The 17,675-nt window shown below is 50.4% G+C and overlaps 1 protein-coding gene across 2 annotated transcripts in view; it reads right to left on the reverse strand.

The window, feature by feature from the left end:
- GNG7 (G protein subunit gamma 7) overlaps positions 1-15,002 on the reverse strand; it is a 166,647-nt gene extending 151,645 nt beyond the window's left edge. Inside the window, exon 1 of one of the 2 annotated variants that reach the window (XM_037823786.1) lies at positions 14,942-15,002. The gene's annotated coding sequence lies outside the window, so the exon portion shown is untranslated. The remainder of the gene's footprint in view (positions 1-14,941) is intronic. The other variant, XM_037823787.1, reaches the window with a different exon arrangement.
- Between the last annotated feature and the right edge of the window lie 2,673 nt (positions 15,003-17,675).

Consider the following 17,675-nt stretch of genomic DNA (forward strand, 5'->3'; position numbering starts at 1 on the left):
CGTCACTGACGATCTTTGCAACTTTCCCATAAATCTAAAACTCTCCCCAAATAAAAAGTTCATTTAAAAAACAAAGTTGCCCAATGTCGTCTCACCATATGAAGTGGCAGTTGTGCCCCTGGCTGCTTCCCCAAAGGAGCTGAAAACCCTGCAGGTGAACGTTCGTAGCAGCTTTATTCATAATTGTCAGAACTCGGAAGCCACCAAAAGCCCTTCCGTGGGTGAACAGATACACCCACTGTGCCATGGCCATGCAAAGGAGTATGATTCTGTGATGTGAAGAAACACACTTGCAAGCCACAGAAAGCCATGGAAGAACCTGGAAGTCAACTTGCTCAGTGACGGAAGCCGGCCTCTCTCTGCAGGATTCCAACCACGGAATGTTCTGGAAAAGGCAAAAGTGTAATAGATGCAGTAAAAAGACCAGGGGTGGCCAGGGGTTCACCCACCTGGGTGAAGAGGGGAACCCAGAGTGCTGAAAACTCTCCTGTAAAACCCAGAGAACTTGCAGGACACCGAGAGGGGAGCCTGGTGGAAACTCCAGGCTTGAGTTAACAATGTATCCACATCGGTTCGCTGCTGTAACAAATGGCCCCACGTTAAGGCAGGATGCTAAGAATGGGGGGCGGTAGAGGGAACATCTGGGAACCCTCTGAGCTTTGTGGGTGATTTTTCTATAAACCTAAAACTGCCCTAGAAAATAAAGTTTATGATCTAAAAGTTAAAAACAAAAAACAGAACAGGCCAAAGTGGAAGCAAGGGAAGAGCAGGACGGAGAGGGGATGAGTGAGAAGGTTTCTGGCCTGTGACAAATCCTTGATACGCAGTAACCACTGAACCCAGGGCCAGGAGGGCAGGGGACTGGGCTGGCACCCCGTCTTCCCGGCCCCCGACAACGCCCCTGGGTGTTTGCTGAGCGCTGCGGTCACGGAGAGAAAGGTCTCGAAGCAACAAAGGGTCCCCTTCACGGCCCCAACGGAGCTCGCTGGAGGAAATCCTGTGCCTTCTCTCCACGGACACCGGCTGTCACTGCCCCAGTTTCACTTCTAGAAGCTCCCCAAGCACCTCCCCACAAGACATCCTGCTTTCCAGCAAGTCACGCTGCCGAAGGGAGACGCAGAGGCCAGCGTGTCAACTCGGTCCCCGCGGCCACGAGCGCAGAAACACAAAGTTGAGAGACCAAGTGGTTGGTGGATCCTTGGAAAGCTAAACCTAGAATTACCGTGAGTCCCGGCAATTCCCCTCCTAGGTATAGACCCCAAAGAGCTGAAAGCAGGGACTGGGGTAGGGATCTGTACACCGATGTTCGCAGCAGCACGGTTCACAATTACCGAAAGAGGGAAGCAACCCCAGTGTCCACTGACAGATGAACGGAGAAACCAAATGCGGTGTAGAGACACAATGGAACACACTCAGCTGTAAACAGAAGTGACGCTCTGAGCCGTGCTACAGCATGGAGGACCCCTGAAGGCAGCACGCTGAGTGAAAGAAGCCAGACACAAAAGGACCAGTACTGTATGATTTCCCGTATATGAAATAGAATAAGCAAATTCATAGACACAGAAAGTAGGACACTGGTTAGCAGGGGTGGCGGGACCGGGGAATGGGGGGATTATTGTTAAATGAGTGCGGGAATAATGAAAATAGTCTGCAAATAGGTGGAAATTCCAGTCTTGTCTATATACTTGATGTCAAAGAATTGTCCATTTAAAATGGGTAAAATGATTTTTATATTCTGTACCTTTTACCACAATTAAAAAATCGTTTTTTTTTAAACAAGAGGCAAGGCACCCACTTGTTAACCTAAACCCGCTCCCCTTTTCTTAAAATGCGACATCGGACCCAACACTGTGTTACAGCCCCTGGCACCGGCTTATGCTTGCTTCAGGAACCAGCAGTAAGATCTGTTCCGAGGCTCCCCCAAAAGTGTGGGATTGGAGGTGGGGGTGCAGATGTCTCAAATCAGAAGGAAAACACTGCTCCCCAACTTTCTTGCAAGATTTGTAAGAAGATGAGTTTCCAACTCCCCAAAATTATCCCAAGAAGTGCAGTCTTCAAGGGGTCAGACCAGAAGAAGGCTTACATCGTGCTATCAAGACTGGAAGCAAACAAAGTTTGCGAGACAAAGGACCCTGGATCCCGGCATCAGGAGACCTGACAGGTGAGGTGTCCCAGGTGAGGTGTCACAGGTAAGGTGTGACAGGTGAGGTGTGATGGGTGAGGGTGACAGGTGAGGATAACAGGTGAGGGTGACAGGTGAGGTGTGATGGGTGAGGGTGACAAGTGAGGTATGACAGGTGAGAGTGACAGGTGAGGTGTAACAGGTGAGGGTGACAGGTGAGGTGTGATGGGTGAGGGTGACAGGTGAGGGTAACGGGTGAGGTGTGATAGGTGACATGTGACACGTGAGGTATTCCAGGTGAGGTGTTCCAGGTGAGGTGTGGCAGGTGAGGTGTGACAGGTAGGAATGAGAGGTGAGGTGTGACAGGTGAAGTATGACAGGTAAGGGTGACAGGTCAGGTATTCCAGGTGAAGTGTGACAGATGAGGTGTGACAGGTGAAGGTGACAGGTGAGGGTAACAGGTGAGGGTGACAGGTGAGGTGTGACAGGTGACGGGAACAGGTGAGGGTGACCGGTGAGGTGTGATGGGTGAGGGTGACAGGTGAGGGTAACAGGTGAGGTGTGATAGGTGACATGTGACAGGTGAGGTATTCCAGGTGAAGTGTGACAGGTGAGGTTTGACAGGTGAGGTGTTCCAGGTGAGGTGTGATAGGTAGGAATGAGAGGTGAGGTGTTCCAGGTGAAGTATGACAGGTGAGGGTAACAGGTCAGGTATTCCAGGTGAAGTGTGACAGGGGAGGTGTGACAGGTGAAGGTGACAGGGGAGGTGTGTCAGGTGAGGTGTGACAGGTGAGGGTGACAGGTGAGGGTGACAGGTGAGGGTAACAGGTGAGGGTGACAGGTGAGGTGTGACAGGTGAAGTGTGATGGGTGAGGGTGACAGGTGAGGTGTGACAGGTGAGGGTGACAGGTGAGGTGTTCCAGGTGAGGCCCAGAGTTCCCACAGGAGGTTAGGGGAGGAGAGAGACTGGACCCAGGACTCAAGTTACCCGGTAGCTGGACAAACACCAGCTTGGCCGAGAGATCAAGGCCAGCATCACCAGGGATTGTCACGTGGGTGTCGGGGGCCCCCGATGGCACAGAACGAGGTGGGCCCCTCACCTCCGCACAATGGTCCCCAAAACCCGTCACCCTGCTTTAAGAGAAAAAACATCAGGCAAACCCAGAGGGGGACCCTCCAGGGGAGCCCCGGGCAGGTGTCCTCAACACTCCCAAGGTCACAGAAGACAAAGCAAGACAGAGAGAGCGTCCCAGCCCAGAGGACGCCAATGAGGTGAGAGGCCCGGATGCGGGTGGGGTCCTGGGGGGTCGGGGGTCCCAGGGCAGAAAGAGCACACCGGGGGATAAGCCAGTGAAACGCGGCTGGTTTGTGGAGTTCAGCTAATAGTGATGCACCAATGTCAACTTCTTAGGTTTGACAGAGTGTCGGCAAGAGGGGACCCGGCATGAGGGGCAGATGAGAACTCTCTGTGCGTCCGTCCATGCGACTTTCCTGTAACAAAAAATCATTCCAAAGCAAAAAGTTTATTTAAAAAACAAACAAACAACAAAAACCATGAGGTCTCGGGGGTCAATCCACTTTTCTTTCTTAGAAATAACACCCTGTGCCAGACACACAGCTGCTGACGAAAAATGGAGCAGCTCTTAGGAATATTATCGTATCCTGCGACCCACTTCTCAGCTAGGAAAATGGAGGCTCGGGCCACTTCCAATTTAAAAATGAGGCATGGCCGGGGCCGGAAGGTTCCGGAAGCCCGGTCCACTGCTATTCCGTGCCCTGAGCCAACGGACATGTGTCTGAGGTTTCTGAACCAGCCCGATGGGTCTGTGCTTTCTTTACCCAGCCTGAGCACTTCCCAGAGACCCTTCTCTCCTGTGAGAGTGAGAACAGAAGTGAGCAACACAGAGAGCAGCCAACATGGCTCTAAACACAATAAAAAATACCCAACCGGTTCACAGGGCTCCACCCAGCCCATTTCCTCCTGCTGCCTCCTGCTGTCAATCACCAAAAATTCAAGTGAAAAACAACTGCACGTTTCATAAGCAGCAATTTGGAAAAGAAAAAAAAGGAACGAAAAGAAAAACTACCTCCCATTTCTCTCCCCTGCCTCAAATATTTAAAAATCAGCCTACGTTAAGAACTAATGGCTTGTCAGTTCTCCATTTAAAGAGAAAGCCGTTTTTAGGTTCAGCTGGTGTTGAAAACGAAAATTGTCTTCAGCTACCAAGCCAACGGAAGGAAGCGTTTGCTTTAACTTAGTCACCGTTTTCGAACCTTCCTCTAGGGCATCTTGCCTGGCAAATGTGGACTAGAAGTTAAACACGGATTCACGATACAACCTGGCAAGCCCACTCCGAGTATAAATAAAATAGAACTGAATGCAGGGACTCAAGCAGAAACGTGTCCACCAGTGTTCCTAGCCGCCTTATTCAAAACAGACAAACGGTGGAAACAACTGAAATGTCCAACAGGTGGATGGAAAGACACAATGTGGTCCATCTGCCCGATGGAATATTACTCAGCCATGAAAAAGGATGAAGTCCTCATCCATGCCACAGTACAGATGAACCCTGAAAAACATTATGCACAAAAGGACAAATACTGTATGATTCCATTTAGATGAACTATCTAGAATGGGTAAATTCACAGAGACAAAACATAGACTAGGGGTTCCCAGGGGGTTGGGGGGGGAGTTATTGATTAACAGATATGGAGTTTCTCTCTGGGGTGATGAAAAGTTTTGGCAATGGATGGTGGTGGCGATGGTTGCACAACATGGTGAATAAATTAATACCACTGAAATGCACATGTTAAAACGGTTAAAATGTTAAATTTAATGTTACATATATGTTGCCCCCCCCCAAAGAAAAAGCTAAGACACACTCACATCTCATCAAAGGTATTGCTTTCTTCTAAAATTTCCCTACCTACGTCCCAGACGTGTACTGCCCAAAACACAGCCACTGGTCACGTGTAGCCACTGAGTACTCAAAATCTGGCTGGTCCAAATTGACATGTGCCGTGAGAATAAAATACTGAATTTTGAATACTTAGAACCAAAAAAAAAAAAGAACATAAAACATCAGAATCATTTTTCCTTTACATTTGTCCACATGTTGAATGATAATAGTTTAGATACGTTGGGTTAATTAAAATCTGTTAAGGCTAATCCCACTTATTTTAGGTTTTCGATTGTTGTCAGTAGAATATTTAAAATTACATATGTCGCTCACATTGAAATCAATTCTCGTTATGTTCTATAAAGTTGCAGCCAACAGTGAACTGGTGAACACTGACCCATCACTTCCAGAGGACGTGTGGGGTGAGGTTCCCACCTGCCTCTGGTCCCAATGTTTTCATCAGCTGATGGATACATAGCCTGACTGACACGTGCGTTTCTGTTTAAAGACAACTTACTTAATATTGTTGATTCATTAACACTGGACTCACAGCCGGCAGCCGTGTAACTCAGGCCTCAACAAAGATGATCTAACACGTGTGTTTTCTCCAGACACACATCACAGCCTTCTCACACTTAAGGAACACTGGACAGCACTTTGGAGCTATGCTCGGGGGCTGTTTTACCCAGCAAAATCACCCACAAAAGCACAAAAATGCCAAAAACATGGCACTTGACATGCTGCAAAAAGGACGCTTGTTTACAGCGTGAGAGCTGAAACAAGAAGGCAGCTGAGAACGTGCGAGTAGTGAGACTCAAAATTTTGCCGCTCTGTGAATAACCGCAAAAGCACCACGAGTACTGATTTTGGGGTGCCAAATAAATTTTAGCGAGAAGGCGAATGTGTTAAAATGGAAGCTGCAAATCATGAAGATCGACTGACTGTATTTCCACTGGACGGCGCTCTCTTAGAAGAACGTTGACGAATAACTCCTCTAAAACGCTGTAGCATACAAAGCTACATCCTGCCCAACAGTCACTCGAGATTACTATGCTTTTCTTATCCCTTTCCCCACAAAAACAAAATACAGTAGCTTTTTACTTTAATGCAATCACAGAATTATAAAGTCTTATTAGAAATAGTTGAACCTAAAGTTTCTCAACCGGAGGTGATTCTGCCCATCCCACCCCATCCCATCAGGCAGTGTCTGGAGACATTTTTGGCTGTCTTGATTGGGGGGGCGTGGAGGACGGTCAGGGGTAATGAGTGGGGGGAGCCCAGGCAGGCTGCTCAACACCCCCCAGTGCCCAGGATGCCCCCACCCCAGAGAATGTTCCAACCCCAACGTCAGCAGTGCTGTGTGGGGAAACCCTGGTTTACTCCAATGCCATTACTTTAATAACGATAACACTTAGCATCTACAGAGCGCTCTGACGTTCCCACAGAACATTCCAGATGGAACGGGTGGGCTGGGAGCTTCTCTGGGGTTTGCAAAGCTAACCTGGGGCCACTTCTGTCCCCACCCCCTGCCCCCAGCCACCTCTGCAAACAGGAACACTCCTACTTCCCCCCACAGGCTGCACAGAGTTCCTGATTTTTATTTATTTATTTCTCTATCTTGCAAGACAGTGCACATTTTAATTTTTCCACGGCACTGAGCAAGGGGGTCAGAGGAGAGGGGCAGCCTCAGCAGGTAGGAGCCTGGGCCTCCCACCTTCAGACCTGGCAGGTGAAGTCGAGGCGCACCTGGGGCCTGATTTTAGACGCTTTGCAAGCCACAGCCTCATCCCCTCATGTCGCATTATCGGCCAGGCTGCAACGTGCATTTTCTTTGGCTGGATTCATCTCTCTTCTTTGATTCCTTGCGGGACACTGTTATCGAGTTCTGACTTGGCGGGCCTGGGCCAGGGGAACTGATCAGCCCCTAGGAAAGGTAGTGGGGCACGGGTGGTTGCGCCCTCCACGGCCCCCCGGGCCTGAGAAAGTGGAGCCGAATGCAGGCCCCATTTCCTCACCCCAAAGTAAAAACCATTGGGGAGGGCTTGCCGGAGAAAACCGCCCCCTTTACCTTGCCCACCCACTCCCCGTTACCGGAGCAACTCCCGCCCCTTTTCAATCAACCTCCGCGCCCTCTCAGAACCAATCCAAGCCTTTAACCCTTACAGCTACCCCGCCCTCTAAATGCCCGATATAAGCTTGTACTCTCCCCTAATAAACTCTCTTGGTTTTCATCATCCTAAAAGAAACGTGTCCCGCCTGTTCCTTTCTCGCCGCCCTCCATACTTGCACGCCTCCCGCCGGGGACCTGGCCAAGTCCCCCGCCTCGCCCTCGCCTCCGGGAAAGAGCCCCCGCCGCCGGTACCCTCGGAGCAATCCTGGGAGCCTCGGATTTAGCAACCGGCCGCCACCCTCCCCCAGACGAATCAACTGCGACCGCAATTCCTCCTGATTTTTTTTTTTTTTTTTTGCACGGACCATCCACAGCTTTGAAAACAAAGCTCAAAAGCACCGATGAGTGGGAGCCCTGAGGAAGCGGACATGTACAGGCAGGTTTCAAAATAATCTGCACCCCAAATCCTCCCCCGGGGTCCTGGCCTGGGTCCCGCCTCACCTTGGCATCAAAAGAGAGCGAGAAGCAAGTACAGACTTGCACCCCCATGATTTAAAAAGTGCACCCCCGACTAACTGATGTACGTCAAAGAAGGATAACTTCTCTGGTCCATCATCTGCCAAAGAGTACAATTCCGGAAATCCTGAGAAGGTGGCAATGTCTGCAGACCAGCGTTTCCCACACGGTGCGGCTGACATCGGGGCTGGAGTGTTCTCTGGGGTGGGGCGTCCTGGGCACTGGGGGGTGCTGAGCGGCCCCTCTGGGCTCCCCCCACTCGATGCCAGCAGCTCCCCCTCCTGTTAAAGAATGAATGGCCACTTGGACCCAGTCCCAAAGGCTCTGACCCCGTGCCACCTCTTCTCGGAGGTTCTCAGAGAGTGGGGTCCCTGTCTCCGTCTTCCAACCCCATATCCTGCAAAGAGTCAGACACTTAACAGGTTTTGGTAAATGTCTGCTAAAAAAAAAAGAGCTGGTCTCGAAGTGCCACTATTTGCATCTCTGAGAAATCTTGGTGACACAGGATACGATAGTCTCTGTTCTCTCCTTGGTTGGGTTCCTCACGGGGCCCCCCAGCTGGGGCAGGCGCGGGTGATTTCGGTCATAAACCGCAGGCTGTTCTGGATTGGGTTACCCCATTTTTGCAGCACTCTACATTTTGGGGGGGGATTATTTTTTTAATTGCATTTTGCAGTGAATGCAATTTCACTAGCTCGACGGCAGCTTTCTCTTCCAAGACAACAGTTTTCTCAGAAAATATCTGTTCTATCATAGCTCGATACAGTTCTCAACTGGGGCTGATTCTGGGGGTGTCTGGGGTTGTTATGACTTGGGGGGCTGCTCTGGCATCGGGTGGAGGGAGCCCGAGGAGGCTGCTCAGCACCCCCCAGTGTCCAGGACGCTGCACCCCAGAGAATGACCCAGCACAGACGTCAGCACCACCAAGGGCGAGAGACCCCGTGTGAATTATTTGGGAAGAAATTGAGTTTGATCCCTCGCCCCCATTATCCACCAGAATAAATTCCTGACGGGTGAGCTGGAATAAATCGGGGTGACACCCCCAGCTTCTCGGTCGCCCTCCCCTGCCCCCCAATGGGTGCAGCCACCTAGGACATCAGCAGGTTGGCTGGTAGGGGACACAGCAGAGTCCCCTCACCCGAGGGGTCTCAACTAGGGGTGACTGCCCCCAGGGACTCTGAGCGACGCCCGGGGTCATTTTTGGTTGTCGGCGTCGGGTGGGGGGAGAACAGGATGCACCCCCACTGCAGAGAACCATCCGGCCCCAAACCTCCCTAGCTCCCAGGCTGATAAACGTGGCACTCGGAGACAGGGGCCACACACCCCCTGTGCACACACGAGATGGGGTGCCTCTGCCACCTGCCCCCCTGGCAAGCTTTTCAGTCCACAGCTTCTTTCTACCTCCTCCTGGGACCGCCCCAAGCAGAGCTCTTAACCCACCCCTCTGCCTCCCGAAACATTTCTTATTGGGGTGCACCTGTGGCGCTCAGGGATCCCCCCCTCACCTCCCACCTGCAGATACCCCAACTCAAGGAGCAGAGAGTGGCCCGGGCGCCCGTCCAGGTGACTCCGAGGCAGCAGGAGTCCGAGCCCCCCCACACACACACCCCATTGCACGCACACACACAAGCGTCTTATACAGGATGCCCTCCCCACACCTGGCACGAGCTCGGATGCTTAAAAGAGGCACACAACAAATCTCTGTTGGATGAAGGAAGAAGGAAGGTTTCACACAAAGGAGTTGGCACGTTGCACCCCTTCAGGAACCCTTGGGGGTACGTGTTGGAGGTGGCGGGCAGGGAGGGTTCACGGGGATATGAAGGGGTCGGGGTGAAGGTTAGTTCGGAAAGGTGAGTGGGGTTACGTGGCGTCACGAGTTTAGACTTTTGTGTGGGTGACGAGGCATTGAGAGTGGCAGTGAAATGACGATCAAATCTGTGCTTTAGAAAGCTTATTCTAGACTCGCTCTAGTGTTGCGGGGTAAACTCACTGCAGAGGGAGAAACTGGAGGCTGATAAACTAGGTAGGATGCTCAAAGCAAAGAGGACGGGGGACAGTGTTGGGAATGACAGGAGAGAGGTAAAATGCAAAGGACCGACATCTGAAAGAAAACCCCAAGTTTCAGTTTAGTGGGCCACCCGTCCCCAGGAAAGAGCCATTTAAATGGCAGCATTGTTCCTTGTTGCCAAAAAGTGGAAACAACCCAAGGGTCCTTCAACAGGTGAACGGATAAACAAAATGTGGGCCATCCACCCAGTGCAATATTATTCAGCAATGAAAAGGAATGAACTACCGATACATGCACCAGTGCGGATAAATCCTGAAAATTAAAAACTTCATGCATCAAAGAACATTATCAAGAAAAAGAAAGCGCAACCTACAGAATGGAGGGAAATATTTGGAAACCATATATCTGATAAGAGTCTAACAGCCATAATATATAAAGAACTTCTACAAGTCAACAACAAAAAGACAAACAACCCAATTAAAAACAGGCAAAGACCTCCTCCCTATGTGGGACCTGACTCAAAACCTCCCTGGCAACACAGGACATGACTCCCAGGGATGAATCTGGACCCGGCATCATGAGATTGAGAATATCTTCTTGACCAAAAGGGGGAAATGAAAAGAAACGAAATAAAGCTTCGGTGGCTGAGATTTCAAACGGAGTCCAGAGGTCACTCCGTTGGACATTCTTATGCACTATATAGATAACACTTTTTAGGTTTTATTGTATTGGAATAACTAGAAGTAAATACCTGAAACTACCAAACTCCAACCCAGTAGCCTTGACTCTTGAAGACGACTGTATAACAATGTAGCTTACAAGGGGTAACAGTGTGATTGTGAAAACCTTGTGGATCACACTCCCTTTATCCAGTGTATGGATGGATGAATAGAAAAATGGGGACAAAACCTAAATGAAAAATAGGGTGGGATGGGGGGGATGATTTGGGTGTTCTTTTTTTATTTTTATTTTTTCTTCTTATTCTGATTCTTTCTGGTGTAAGGAAAATGTTCAAAAATAGACAGGGATGATGAATGCACAACTATATGATGGTGCTGTGAACAGCTGATTGTACACCATGGATGACTGTATGGTATGTGAATATATCTCAGTAGAACTGAATTTAAAAAAAAAAATGGGCAAGAACTTGAATACATATTTCTCTGAAGAAGATATACAAATAGCCAATAAGTACATCCAAAGATGCTCAACATCATTAGCCATTAGGGAAATGCAAATGAAAACCACAATAAGATGCCACTTCACAACCACTAAGGTGGCTAGAAACAAAAAGTCACACAATAGCAATTGTTGGTGAGGATGTGAAGAAATCGAAACCTTCATACTTTGCCGTTGGGAATACAAAAAGGTGTAGCCAATTTGGAAAACGGCTTGGTAGTTCCTCAAAAGTTTAAACATAGAGTTTTACCATATGACTCAGAAATGCCACTTCCAGGTATATAAGCAAGAGAAATAAAAACATGTTCATACAAAAACTTGTACACAAACGTTCACAGTAGTGTTATTTAGAATAGTCAAAAGACGGAAACACCTCAAATGGCCATCTACTGATGAAAGGAAAAATAAACTGCAGTCTAGCACACAATGGAATATTATCCAGCCAAAAAAGGAACAAAGCTCTGATCCACACGACAATGCCGATGAACCTTGAAATCGTGACGCTCAGGGAAAGAAGTCAGACCCCCAAAGCCACATATTGTTTGATTCCATTTACAAGAAATGTCTAGAAAAGGCAAATCCATATTGAGCGAGAGTAGAGCCGTGGTTGCCAGGGGCTGGGGGCGGACAAAGGATGGGGGTGACCACTAAGCGGCATTAGAAATCTTATCGGGGTGACAGAAATGTTCTTGAACGATTCATGAGGCTGGGCTGCACGATGCAGAAAATTTACTAAAAATCACTGAAATGTATGCTTAAAATGGGTTTTATTTTGGCTCAACTTCTTAATTAAATTTCGTTCTTTAAAGAAGCAATAAGGCTTTTCCTTTGCAAGGTTCTCACGAAGAATTAGTTAACAGTTTCTGGAAGCATCTTAGAGCTGCCCACACGCCCCAGTGCCCCACCCCGAGCGGCAGGACAAGACGCGAGGTGTGGGGCTGTCAGGGTTGCAGAGAATGCTGCAGGATGGATAAAGGGGGGCTGACGCGTCACCCCATCTCGCCAGCTCTCCCATTTGGTCTCCACGGGTGAGAGGCATGAGGGACACTTCTCCGCACACCCTGAAAGAAAACAGACCAAACCGGAGGGTTGCACAAAAGAGAAGCAGTTAAAAATGAGGTTGCAGAACTTCCAAATGAACAGTGCCCACTGGACGGTGGCTCCCCGAGGTTGCTCAGGTCGTCAAACTGCAAATGTCACCCACACGGTGGGACATGCAAGCCAAACCTCAAACCTCCCCCAGGACAAGACTCACCCACCAGGCGGCCGCTGTCGGTTAAGACACAGCCACAAAGTAAAGGGGAAAATAAGTTTGTGTCAATACGGAAAAGTCACACAAGGGTCATAGGAACAGTCCTTTCCAGAAAGTGCCGGAAGGTTCCAGGCACAAACCCCTTGGTGAGGAATGACAAAGGATCTTCAAACACAAACGACTCAGTAAATGGAATATTTATTTAAAACTATCGCCCCTAGTTTCCGGATGCCAATGAGAAAAACTGTAATGACACCTTCCGTGAAAAAAGTTTTTTACACTACTACACGGTGCTTGGGAAAAATACCTCCTTGCAGAAAAGACGATGCTCAATTTTCTACATGTTAGGGTAATTCATAATTAGTTGTCTCTCCCTTCAAAAGATACGGTCCCAGACTTTATCCGGCATTAAACAAGAGCAGAAAATAATGGCTCAACCAGCAGGCATTCTTAAAATAAAGCTTCTATAGGAGACCAAAAATTACCTGAATAACTCAAGCTTCTTTAGAAGCCTTATGTGCTAAGTTTACAGCCAAGAAAGCAAAAGGTAAGCTGTGGCATCTTTCATCGCCCATACAAATTAATCACACATCCAAACTCAATATAAGTATTCAAAAGTCACACAAAAGACCCACGCAGAAATAAGTCAGCTTTTCTAAAATTCCCTAAAAGCAGTGCGTTTTTATATTTTTCTGTTCCTCTCGAAATGAGAGCACCGAATGACTTAAAGACAAACCAAAACTTGCGAATGGCTGAATTTCCTAAAGACCAAAGGCGAGGGACAGTTTTTAAATGAGAAAATAACTTGGTTTTGTCTGGCATGGTGGTTCTCAACTGGGGACAATTCTGTCCTCCAGGGGACATCTGGCAAGCTCCAGAGGCATATTTTTGGTTGTCACGACTGGGGAGGGGGGTACTCCTGGCATCGAGTTGGGGTTATCCAGAGAGGCTGCTCAGCATCCCGCAGTGCCCAGGACAAACCCACCCCAGAGAACGATCCGGCCTGATGCCAGCCGTTGAGAGTGGGAGACACTCCACTGGTTCGAGTTTAAGCTGCAGAACTCATACATTTATTTAAAGAGCACACGATCGTGATCCACGGGCTCCTTTCGGGGTACACATGCATCAGGATGAGTCCTTGAGAGAATGACTCAAACAACCTTTTCCTAAGTGGTTCCTTGAACAAACTTTCAGAATCAGAATCTCCTGGGGTCAGTTTTCCAGGCAGATTTCTTCTCTTTTTTCCTTGCTTTTAATAATATGGAGAGCCACTTTTTTTGTTTTTCTCCCCCAGATTCTTTTTTAAAGCTGGGGTGATTCGGATATGCATCCCAAGGTTATATATAGGGTTGGAGTCAAACTCCAGTTGCTTCCTTCCCCCAACTCTGTGACAACCCAGCAATTTAATCCGCCAACCTCCTCCGCCCCCCAAAAAAACTTAATTTAGAACTTCATTATCAATGTCTCTTGTACCCTCCCGCGTGCCAGGAAGTGTGTCGGATCCACGCATGGCCTCATTTGATCCTTGCAGAACGACCCTATAAGGCGCAAGCTACTGGGTTTCTTATTCCCACTTTACAGAGGCGTAAACTAAAGCCCCCCAAGAGAGTCACTCCACCAAGGAATGGGTTAGAGCCCACGTCTGAACACGGGTCCATCTGATTCCAAAGCCAACTGCTCTCCACTCGTAATCTCTGCAAGACCCTGACATCCTAGTTTGTGCCACCCTGTGAACTTGGCACCTGTTCGTTGACACCTAGCAACCATCGGAAGACTGAGCTAGGGATGTTGTGCTCAACTCCATTGTGCCTGTCTCTTACCACCCACTTTCAGCCCCTAGCAACCCCCGCTCCCCAGGAAAAGTGACGTGCCACCCACGATCCTCAAATTCATCGTCCCCAAAACTCCCACTGTAGGTCCTCGCTCTCCCGAGCCCAAAAATTCCTGAACAATTCAGCCACCAGCATAAGTTTCTGGGCTCCCCGAGACCTTCCCCTTTGCACCCTAAAACCTAGAAACAGAGGTCCCAAAGTATTTTGCACTCCAGTCTCGTCTCCTCCTGCTCACTGCCCCACGTCCCCTTCTATGACAAATGATTAGCCCCCAAAATTAGGGGAGCGGTTCCCCTCCAAGATCCTTATAACTGAATCCTACCTGGGACGCCCCCCCACCGCCTCCTGACCACTCAATCTCCCCCAAAACAGCTGCCCCTCTCTCTCCTCTGTCCCACTACCACTCAGCCCCCCACTTCCCTGATTGCCTCCCCACCCTAACTTCCTCCTCACCCAACTGGGTCCACTCCTGGTTTGCAAGTTGTCGGTTTACATCTCTCGCACCCCTACTGGACGAGCCTGACCCCTGGCCACCCCGCAGACCCTGCTGGGTTCTCCCCTAACTCTGTCCTTCTGGCCTTTTCCCAGCCCACCCCAATCCCTGGGTCCCGCCACCTCGACCACCCAGACCCCTCCCCAGCTAATCCCACCCCCAACTCATCCCCAGACTCCATCCCTGGCCCCTTCCTGCAATAACCCGACCCGCGACCCCCAACTCCAGCCCCAGCCCCCCCCCCAGTTAACCTCGACCCTAAAACTCCAGTCCCAGCCCCCTCCCCAGCTAGCCTCCACCCTAAAACTCTGTCCCCAGCCCCCTCCCCAGTTACCCCGACCCCCAACTCCAGCCCCAGCCCCCTCCACAGCTAACCTCGACCCTAAAACTCCAGCCCCAGCCCCCTCCCCCAGGAACCCCGAACCCCAACTCCAGCCCCGGCCCCCGACCCCGGGAACCCCGACCCCCGACCCCGTCCGCAGCCCGCCCCAGCTCCCGGCCCCCGCCCCCGGCCCGGCCAGCCCCCTACCTGCGCTCGGGCCGCCCCGGCCGCCTCAGCCCCGCCGCGCAGCCGAACCCGCCGCCGGCCCGCGAGCGCTAGCTCCCTCCGCGGGGGCGGGGCCCGGAGCCCGGGGGCGGGCCCGGCGTCCCGGCGCGGCCAATGGCGAGCCCGGACGGCGGAGGCCCGAGCAGAGGGCGGGGCGGAGCGCAGGCAGCGGGGTAGGCTGCGTCCAGCAGCGTGGGGCGGGGCTCCGGGCGCTGAGTGGCACCGGCGCCGGCCACCCGGGAGTTGGGAAGGCGCGGGGGGCGGGGCTATGCTAATATGCAAATAGGAACGCAGCTTTGGACTCCGCGGCGGGGCGAGGAGCTAATGTTCAAGGGCCGCTTGGTGACGTCAAGGAGGCGCTCCGGGGTCCGAGAGTTCGAATCCCGGGTGGGAGGTGCGGGCTCGAATCCTAAACCCTGGTCCCCGGAGCTCATTCGTGGGGAACAAAAGGCACCTCCTAACCGGTAATTTGACATGCAAGAAAATGACAATAACCGCGACGCTGTTTTCTTGAGCATTTACCCAGCCCCGCATTAGGAGCTTTATATGTCCCATTTTCTTGACCCCTTTGCAAAGGGTAGGAAGCGAAATTGTTATTATTCACTTTTTACCAAGGTTGAAACCGAGTTCAGGGAGGTTAAAGTCAAGGTCATTTGGCTGCCAAGGGTAAAAGCCAGAGAACCCAGGTCCACTGGCTGCTCAACCTGTCATAATCTCCAGGGGCTCTCCATTGATCAAATCATGAGCTTTGATCTGAAAATGCAAAGCTAATAAGCCAGAATCCTGCATCCAGGAGAACGGGACCCTGGGATCTGCATGCACTGTTAACCAGCTCCCCTGGCCATAGTGACTGCCTTTGTTTCCTGGGGTGCAGTAACAAATGATCACAAACTGGGGGGGGGCTTAAAATGGCAGAAATATATTCTCACCCATTTCTGGAGCCAGGACTCTGCAATCAAGGATTCAGCAGGGCCAGTTTCTAGGGAAGGGTCCTTTTCCCTAGCCCCTTCCAGCATCTGGGGGCTCCCTGGCATGCCTTGGCTTGTGGCTGCACCCCCTCCAATTTCCACCCCATGGGCCGTCTTTCCCCTGTCTGCTCCTTCTCTTACAAAGACTCCACTCACTGGATTCAGGGCCCGCCATAATCCAGTATGACCACATCTTAAAGGAATTACATCTGCAAATACACCTACTTCCACATAGGGTCAAGTTTGGAGATTCTGGGTGTGCCAGTTTGGATGTATTATGTCCCCCAAAATGCCATGTCCTTTAATGCAATCTTGTGGGGGCAGATGTATTAGTGTTGATTAGGTTGGAACCTTTGGATTAGGTTGTTTCCATGGAGATGTGGACCCCGCCCATTCAGGATGGGTCTTCATTGAATCACTGGAGTCCTATAAAAGAGCTCACAAACAGAGCAGCTGAGAGGGACATTTTGGAGAACAGCTCAGAGAGACATTTTGGAGATGGCCATAAAAGCAGACTTTTGGGGGTGCTGACCCAGTGTTTGTTGTGAAGCTAAGAAAGGACAAAATGCCCCAAGAGCAACATTTTGAAGAAGGCACAGGAGCTGAGAGAGGAGCTGGAATGCAACTCAGGATCAGCAGACGCCAGCCACGTGCTTTCCCAGCTAACAGAGGTTTTCCAGACGCCACTGGCCTTCCTTCGGTGAAGGTATACTCGTGTTGATGCCTTAACTTGGACATTTTCATGGCCTTCACACTCTAAATTTGTAACCAAATGAAACCTCTTTGTGGGAGCCAATCCATTGCCTGTGTTTTGCATAGCAGCAGCATTAGCAAACCGGAGCACTGGGTCTCCATGAATTTTGGGGGGACCCTCTGCATCCCACTATGCTGATAAATATTTGCATCAAAGATGGAGGGACTACCATCTCTGTTCTCGGGAACTTCGTCCACTGCTGACCTTCTGTGCGTCCCCGTGATCCAGAGCTGCAGGCTCTTATCAACCCCGCAGGAACCTTTCCAATCGTGCCCTGCGGTGAACAGACAAGACCAGGCGCCTGGGCTGTGGGCATCTGGCTCCCCCCGCCTGCCCCACCTGCACAGGCACACCCCAGCCCGAGGGAAATTACTGTCTAAATAGGGTTCTCAAACCAATGGCCCCCGGGCCAGACGTGGCCCAAAAGCCCTTTAAAATTTTTGAACTTGTTGCCGACACTTTAAAATCAGGATGTTTCACAGGAAGAAATCCAGACGTCCAGGTGCTCTTAAAAAATCGAGAGGTCCAGAGACACCTGCACCAAGTGGGTGACATGGCTGAACACACTTCATCCGTGTGCATCACAGATTGCCAGCCCCCACGAGGGCTGCAACTAGAGAGACACTTGTCTTGAGCCCCAAATTTAAGACGTGCCAAAAAATGCGCCATCCAGGTGATCTCACTGCCCTCCCCCCTCATTGGACCTGACTCCCAGGGGTGTAAATCTCCTTGGCAACACAGGATATGACTCCTGGGGATGAATCTGGACCTGGCAGCGTCAGATTGAGAACAGCTTCTTGACCAAAAGGGGGATGCAAAATGAAACAAAATAAAGCTTCAGTGGCTGACAGTTTCCAAATGGAGTCAAGATGTCACTCTGGTGGACATTCTTATGCACTATATAGATAACACTTCTTAGGTTTTAGTGTATTGGAATAGCTAGGAGTGAATACCTGAAACTATCAAACTCCAAACCAGTAGCCTTGATTCTTGA

The sequence above is a fragment of the Choloepus didactylus genome (assembly GCF_015220235.1).
Source record: "Choloepus didactylus isolate mChoDid1 chromosome 25 unlocalized genomic scaffold, mChoDid1.pri SUPER_25_unloc1, whole genome shotgun sequence".
NCBI lineage: Eukaryota > Metazoa > Chordata > Mammalia > Pilosa > Megalonychidae > Choloepus > Choloepus didactylus.